The 7,118-nt window shown below is 58.1% G+C and overlaps 1 long non-coding RNA gene across 1 annotated transcript; it reads left to right on the forward strand.

Annotated features, from left to right (window-relative positions):
- Positions 1-1,379: 1,379 nt before the first annotated feature.
- Positions 1,380-6,708, forward strand: LOC138844127 (uncharacterized). Its single transcript, XR_011379620.1, has 2 exons — positions 1,380-3,018; positions 6,011-6,708. It is a non-coding gene; the product is annotated as an uncharacterized lncRNA (long non-coding RNA).
- Positions 6,709-7,118: the final 410 nt, after the last annotated feature.

Genomic DNA, 7,118 nt, shown 5'->3' on the forward strand with positions numbered 1-7,118 from the left:
GCCAACCTTTTTAAAATTTCTGCCTCCGTCAGCTGATTTTTATCCCAGAGCCTTGAGAGGGTGCCTCCACCCCTGCAGCACCCACCCGGGAGAACGGCCCTGGTACGAGTTTTCTGAAGCTCCACCACATCGCCAGTGTCTCCACCCTGTGGGCGTCGGGACACCGAGACCAGCCAGCACTGAAACACGCATGGACGATGCGCAAGGCGGGGCCCCAGGAATCAGAGTCAGCCTCGCCGGACGGCCGGGCCCCAGCACCCTCGATGTATCACACAGTATCCCAGCAAGGAGCACCGTTCTCGAAGACAAACATCTGGAACGGACGCGGCTGGGGCCAGATGATGGACAAAGCGGACCTGGGAGACGGAGGAGAATGGAGTAGGAGAGACAGGATGGAGAGTTGGGGGTGGGGGGGCAGCTTCATGACAGTGACAACTTTGCAGGGTCCGCAAGAAGCTGAGGGAGCCCCGGGCTCCTGGGGACGGGGCACCGGGCGGAGGGCCCACACCGGGAAGGCTACACGCGGCGGAAGAATGTACTGAGCATCGTTCCGGGGCACATGGTGGGAACAGCAGGGAAGTCAGCATAGCTGGTGCAGGGCGAGTGGGGCAGGCATGGGATACGCAAGGTGCACCCAGGGGCCCGGTCGGGCAGGGCATGAGGGCATGGGGCCCTGGCCCCCACCCCCATCCATTCGTTCAGGGAAGGCTCTGCTCTAGGCCCTTTGGTAGGCAGGGAGAGCTTGCTACTCTCTGCAGGCAGCTGGATGCCTGGCCCGTGGCCCTGCAGGGCCTGTGCTGCTGTCCCTTGGCTCTGGTGCTCTGTGCTGTCCTCCTCGGCTGCCCCCTGGCCCTACCCAGGGCTTTGTGTCCACAGCAACTCCTCTGGGAGGCCTTCCAGGATTACAGCTTTGAGTGTCTCTCCCCCATCCTTCTCCCTCCTCCCTGTCTTCCGGCCACCGTTCTGTCCCAGCACCAAGCGGCGTCTGCCAGTGTCCAGTTTGCTCATCCAAGTGAGCTCACTCTCCCCACTCAAACTCCATGGAGGCAGCCCCCCGCCCCGCAGCAGTGTCGACTTCTCCCCAGCTCCCCCTCATGGGTCACAGCCCATCGCTATAGAGGGGGCTCCTGTCCCCCTCATCCCGAGCCCTCCTCTTCCCTCCCTGTCGATCAAACCTCTGAAACAGAAGCTCTTCTCCGCTTGGGTCCTGGAGACCAGACCCAGAGTCGGCGACCGTTAGCGGCAGCTGGCAGTCATTTGTGGGTCTGCTGCACGGGTGGACCCCAAGAGGTCATTCACCCGAGTCTCCCTCCCAAAGACGAGGCAGCCCAGGGTCGCTCGGAATGAAGACTCTGTGAGGGAGGGAGGGAGGAGGGGGGAGGGGGGAGGGAGGGAGGGAGGCTCCGACATACCTGCCGAGCCCGTGCCAGCAACTGGCTGCCCTGGAGGCCGCCCGCCTTTTCCTGGAAGGTCATCTGCCCTGTCCTGGGCTGGGGACCCAGGGCACACGTGGCTTGGCAGGCTCCCGCCACCAGCTGTGCCCATGGGAGCTGAGGCGCAGGCCCCACAGTTCTGCACCTGCTGTGGACTCTCTGCTCTACGCCAGAGAGGAGGTCTCGGGTACTGCCGAGACCAGCCACCCTGCTGCACCGTGTTCACCCCAACCTCAGCGCACACACGGTCAGGTTCTGACAGTGCAGAAGCCATGTCGGCCAGTGGCAGAGTCGGCAGAGCGCCGGGGCCTGTTTGCAGCCTGACCAGAGATTTCCCAGTGGGCAATCTCTGCTCACGAGCTCACTGCAAACCCTCTCACAGCCTCCCTGGGGGACTGGACCAGGAACTGAGGTATCCAAGGGAGACGCACGTTGTTTCCAGCTATTGTTTTGTTATTGTGATTGCAAAAGGGATCCTGATTCCCTTCTTTATTGTGTGAAAGAGTATCGATCGTGGTCATGAATGCATGGATCGCGGTGTCCATAGGACACGCAGCACGTGACTTCAGTCCCTTCTACTATTGCCAAATACTTGTTGCTTCTCTCAGAGGGAGGACAGTGCTTCCCTGCTCTGTGGGTAACAACTCTTGGCCAACGGACTAACGGTTCATTGCTTGATCTCGAGAGAAGTGGCATGAACCCCTCCAAGCAGATGCACTACATGTCTGTACTGCCTTTTTTTTTTTTTTTTTTTGACAGGCAGAGTTAGACAGTGAGAAAGAGAGAGAAAGGTCTTCATTCCGTTGGTTCACCCCCCAAACAGCCGCTACCGCTGGCCTTGCGCTGATCCAAAGCCAGGAGCCAGGTGCTTCCTCCTTGTCTCCCATGCAGGTGCAGGAGCCCAAGCACCTGGGCCATCCTCCACTGCCCTCCCAGGCCACAGCAGAGAGCTGGACTGGAAGAGGAGCACCAGGACAGAATCCAGTGCCCCAACTGGGACTAGAACCCGGGGTGCCGGCACCACAGGTGGAGAATTAGCCTAGTGAGCCATGGCGCCGGCTGCTACTGCTTTTAAAAACCCTGTCCCAAACACAAAGGCTCCCAAAAACACTCTCATGTTATCTGATGGCCCCCTGCATTGACTGCACTCAGCTTTTCTCCTCAAACGTCTGGTTGCACTCTGTAAGAGACCCGGGGGCCCAGCTGGGCTGGGTGCCCATGAAGGCTCCATCACAGAGCCCACCGTTGATGCTGTCACCTGCACAGAGCTGCTGGTGGTGCTGTCACCTGGAACCTCAGGGGGCATCCTTGGCTGGGGTGTTCACACGGGCATCAGCACCCGTCTTGGGCGTCTCACAGGGTGACAGGCGGATCCTAAGAGGGGGCGTCCCATGGATGACCCTGCCACGGGGAGCAGGGTAAGAGACCTGCTGCAAGCTGTGAGGTTCCTCCTTGTCGTGGCCTCAGAAGTTTCAGAGCTTTCTTCCAGCACAAGCCACTGTCAAGCAAGTCGCCACGGCCGGCCTGGATTCAAGGAGCAGACAGACCAAGGCGGGAGCTGACCTCAGGGCGCGAGGAGCAGCAGGTGCGCTCAGGGGAGGCAGGAGGTGCCGGGGCCGGTGATGAGAGAGTTTCTCAAGCTTGAAGGAATCATTACAGCTTCAGTGCGCTCCTTCCTCCCCGCCATGAGGCCAACACGGCCCATGTGAGGGCTCCTAGAGCACCTTCAGCCAAGCCAGGAGGCACGTATTCGGAGTCAGTGCCGCCTCCTGAGTCTCCACTGGGCGCCCACATGAAGGCATCAAACCGAACCAGAGCCCTGTGCAGTCACACCTTGTTCAGGGCGTGGGAGGGTTGGGGGAGGGGGTTGACACTTGCTGGGCAGATGCACACGGGACTACAGAGCGGTAATGATCATGGACACGTACGTGGCACTCACTGTTACAGGCTTCACGCACATCACAGGTAACACACAGCTCCAGGGGTGTCCACTGCAGGTGCAGGAAACAGCTACCAGCTGCCATTTTTTTTTTATTTAAAAGGCAGTGTGTGTGTATGCATGTGTGTGTGTGAGTGAGAGAGAGAGAGAGAGAGAGAGAGAATCTTCCATCTGCTGGTTCACTCTCCAAATGTATACAGCAGCCAGGGTTGGGCCAGGCTAAAGGCAGGAACCAGCAGCTCCACCCAGGTCTCCCAAGTGGATGGCAGGAACCTAATCCTTGGGCCACTGTCTGCTGCCTCCCGGGAGTATTAGCAGGGAGTTGGATCAGACGTGGAGGGGGGATTCCGTCAGACACTCTGATATGGGGTGCCGTCTGTTTCCTCATCCACCATTTTAACAGACAACTTTTTGGTAGTGCAATCAAGTACAAACAAAATAGAACATAGGATTACTAAAAGAGAGGTGTTAAAACATTGCTGATCTCCAGATGTGCTCACTGTGATGCACACAAGACCCCCAGAGAACAAACAGAATGAAAGACTGAAATTAGCCAGCAAAACCCTGGCTCTAGGCCAGCGCCGTGGCTCACTAGGCTAATCCTCCACCTGCGGCACCGGTACCCCGGGTTCTAGTCCCGGTTGGGGCGCCGGATTCTGTCCCAGTTGCTCCTCTTCCAGGCCAGCTCTCTGCTGTGGCCAGGGAGTGCAGTGGAGGATGGCCCAAGTGCTTGGGCCCTGCACCCGCAGGGGAGACCAGAAGCACCTGGCTCCCGGCTTCGGATCGGCACAACATCCAAGCCGGAGTGGCCATTGGCAGGGTGAACCAGCAGAAAAGGAAGACCTTTCTCTCTATCTCTGTTTCTCACTACTGCCTGTCAAAAAACAAACAAACAAACAAAAACACAAAAACAAACAAACAAAAAAAACCACCACCCTGGCTCCAGCACAGCACATGCAGGCCTCTGGCTCTGGGGCATTCACTCCCTCTTGGCTCTCATCCAACTCTCCGCAGCACCTCTGAAGGCAGAGCCAGCGAGAGGGAGCACCCTGAAGGAGCTGCAAGCACCCAGGCCAGGGCGGTGTCCCCATGAGACTGTGACTACTGTGCACGAGCGGGGCTGTCCTCCGTGCCCCTCTCCCAGACCAGAAGACACAGAGCAGGGGTGGGGGAGGGCCAGCTCGTGCACGAGGTGGGCTCCCACAGCTGTTCCCCCACACTCACCCCGTGACTGGCTTCTTCCGTCTTCCCCTCGCGCCCTGTCCCCCTGGCGACAGCCCCCGGCTGGTTTTGCTCTGGGAAATCAAGAGTCCGTATCGCGCGCCGTCTTGGTGTAGCCACCAACCGGAGCTCTTCCTGGGCAAGGACCTGCCGCACAGGCCACGCCAGTCGGACCCTGGGTCCCCGGAGCATTGAAATCTGGAAGTCAGCTGACCGCCGTGTCTCAGCCACTGCTCCCCCCACACAAGAGCCCGCCCCAGCTCCTGAGCGGGAACTGCTCTCCCTCAGCCTCTGCACGGTCCGTGCTCCCCCTGTCCTCGATTCTGTGAGCTACCCTGATCCCTCTCTGATCCTTCCTCCAGCCAGCCAAGTGGCTCCAGTTTCTGCTGATCGCAACCAAAAAGCAGCCCCTGCAGCCCGTAGACAGCAGGCATCTCCTGGCTTCACCCCCATGTTTCAGATGATAGGACTGAGGCTGGGGGGGGCGCTTGTTCCTTGTCATCGCCTTGGCAGTGGGAAAGTTGCAAGCTGGAACTGAGGGCCACCAGCTGTCCAGGCTACCGCCAGTGCCCCCCATACCTCAGCCTTTCAAATACACAAATCTTTAAAAAAAAATAAAGTCAATAAGGCTGGAGGCATTTCCAAGAGACGTCAAGGTGCCCACTGGCTGGATGAGGTCAAGAAGGACCTCAGGGAAGAGGGTGCCCCCTGCAGGTGAGGTGGGTGAGAGGGAGCCAGGAGGGCTGAGCAGCACTGGCCACAGGGGGAGCCAGGGACTCCCAGCGGCATCCTGGCACTGCCTCACTGGGCAAACCCCTCCCTCCCGGCCTCAGCGAGCAGGGGCCCTCACACCAGGGCTGGCTCTGAGTCCCGGCAGCAGCACTGACCGCTGCAGCCCTCAGGGGCTGCTCAAGTTCACCGCCCCCTTCCCTGCACCTGCTGTGTGCAGTTGTTAGGAATGGCCTTTAGGGCAGTGTCTCTCAGACCTGCATCGCTCCAACTGTGTGGCCTATTTGTATATCATGTGCACAGGTATCAAAACCTCTCTTTAAATCAAATGACTGCTTTGTTTAAACATCTTTCCTAATTCTGGTTGATCTTCACTGAAAAGGGAAAACCAGCATCGCATGCCATGAACAGGCAGTAACTGGAAATAAAAAGCAGGCCACCACCAAACACCCAGTGTTTCTATAATCCCCCCAGAACCAACCTGCGCACCAGCAGTGACATAAAGACCCAATCCTGCAAACTGTGCAGGAAGACGGGGCGGGGTGGGGCACACTCCGAGACAGCCCCGATCTGGATGCCCCTGGTTTCTGCGGTGGTCAGGGCTCCCACTTCCATTATTTTAAAAAACAGCCTGAATGATCAATTTTGATGAGACTCCTCCCTCTCTCTCCACTCTCTCTCTCTCTAGGGACTTCTGGGGGCGTTCCAAAGGTTTCTGTTTCTCAAGTCATGTGAGCACCTGCCTTCTTCATGGTGCCTGGCTCCTCACTGGTGACCCCGGTTACCACAATGCCCACACCTATATTCTGAGCAGCAGGTCCCTCCGTGCAGCCACGCACGGACAACTCCACTCGGAGAGCTCACGGACAAGCTGCATCTTAGCAGCTGGACGTCAAACTCCCCATCTGTGCCTAACCCTGCGTTTCCCCAGTCCTGCCTGTCGGGGAAGAATTCAGCCCTCTGGTGCTGTCCACTGCTGAGTGCATGTCAGGCTGCCTGCCACAAAGCTGTCCGTTGGCAGAAGCCGCTCCACCCCAGAGACAAACGGCCCCCAAACCCTAGTGGCTTGCAGCAACCCAGTTTCCTTCTCACTCACAGCTCCCCTGGCTCAGGTGGGTCTCCGATCCTTGTCATCTTCGTATCAGAATTAAGGCTGGCGCAGAGGCCCCTCCTTGGTAAGCCAGTCCTGTGCCAGACGACACAGGGCAGTAACACACAGGGGAGCACCGTGCTCATAGCTTCTGTGGCCACTCACCAGTTAGGACTAGCAGAAAAGCTCCATCCTCACCGTGAACTGCTCGGGAACGGTAGCAGAGTGGCCACAGCCCTTGACAAGTGATTTATTGAATGTTGACATCATGAATAAAGTGGCACAGGCAGCTTCAATGACGGACCCCGGACTGGAGTTTCACATGCAGCTAAGAAATGGGCTTTGGGTCCCAGCTCCTCTTCTGGCTCCAGCTTCCTGCTAACGTGCACCCTGAGGGGCACCAGGTGCTGGCCCGAGTGGTGGGGTCCCTGCAAACCATGCAGGAGACCCCGATGGAGCTCCAGGCTCCTGGCTTTGCTCTATTCCAGTCCCAGCTGTCACTGGCATCTGGGGCAGTGAAGCAGCAAATATCCCTGCCTCTTTGCCTTTCAAATAATATGAAAATAATAGAAAGAAAATGGGTTTCATACTTGGATTATACAGACTTGGGACAGAGCTCATTCAGTGTCCCAGGACATTAATTTGTCACACAGGCTAAGACAGAGACCCCACTGGGGCCAGAGAGGCCTTGGCCAGCCGGCACCGT

Source organism: Oryctolagus cuniculus, chromosome 10, assembly GCF_964237555.1.
Source record: "Oryctolagus cuniculus chromosome 10, mOryCun1.1, whole genome shotgun sequence".
Lineage (NCBI taxonomy): Eukaryota > Metazoa > Chordata > Mammalia > Lagomorpha > Leporidae > Oryctolagus > Oryctolagus cuniculus.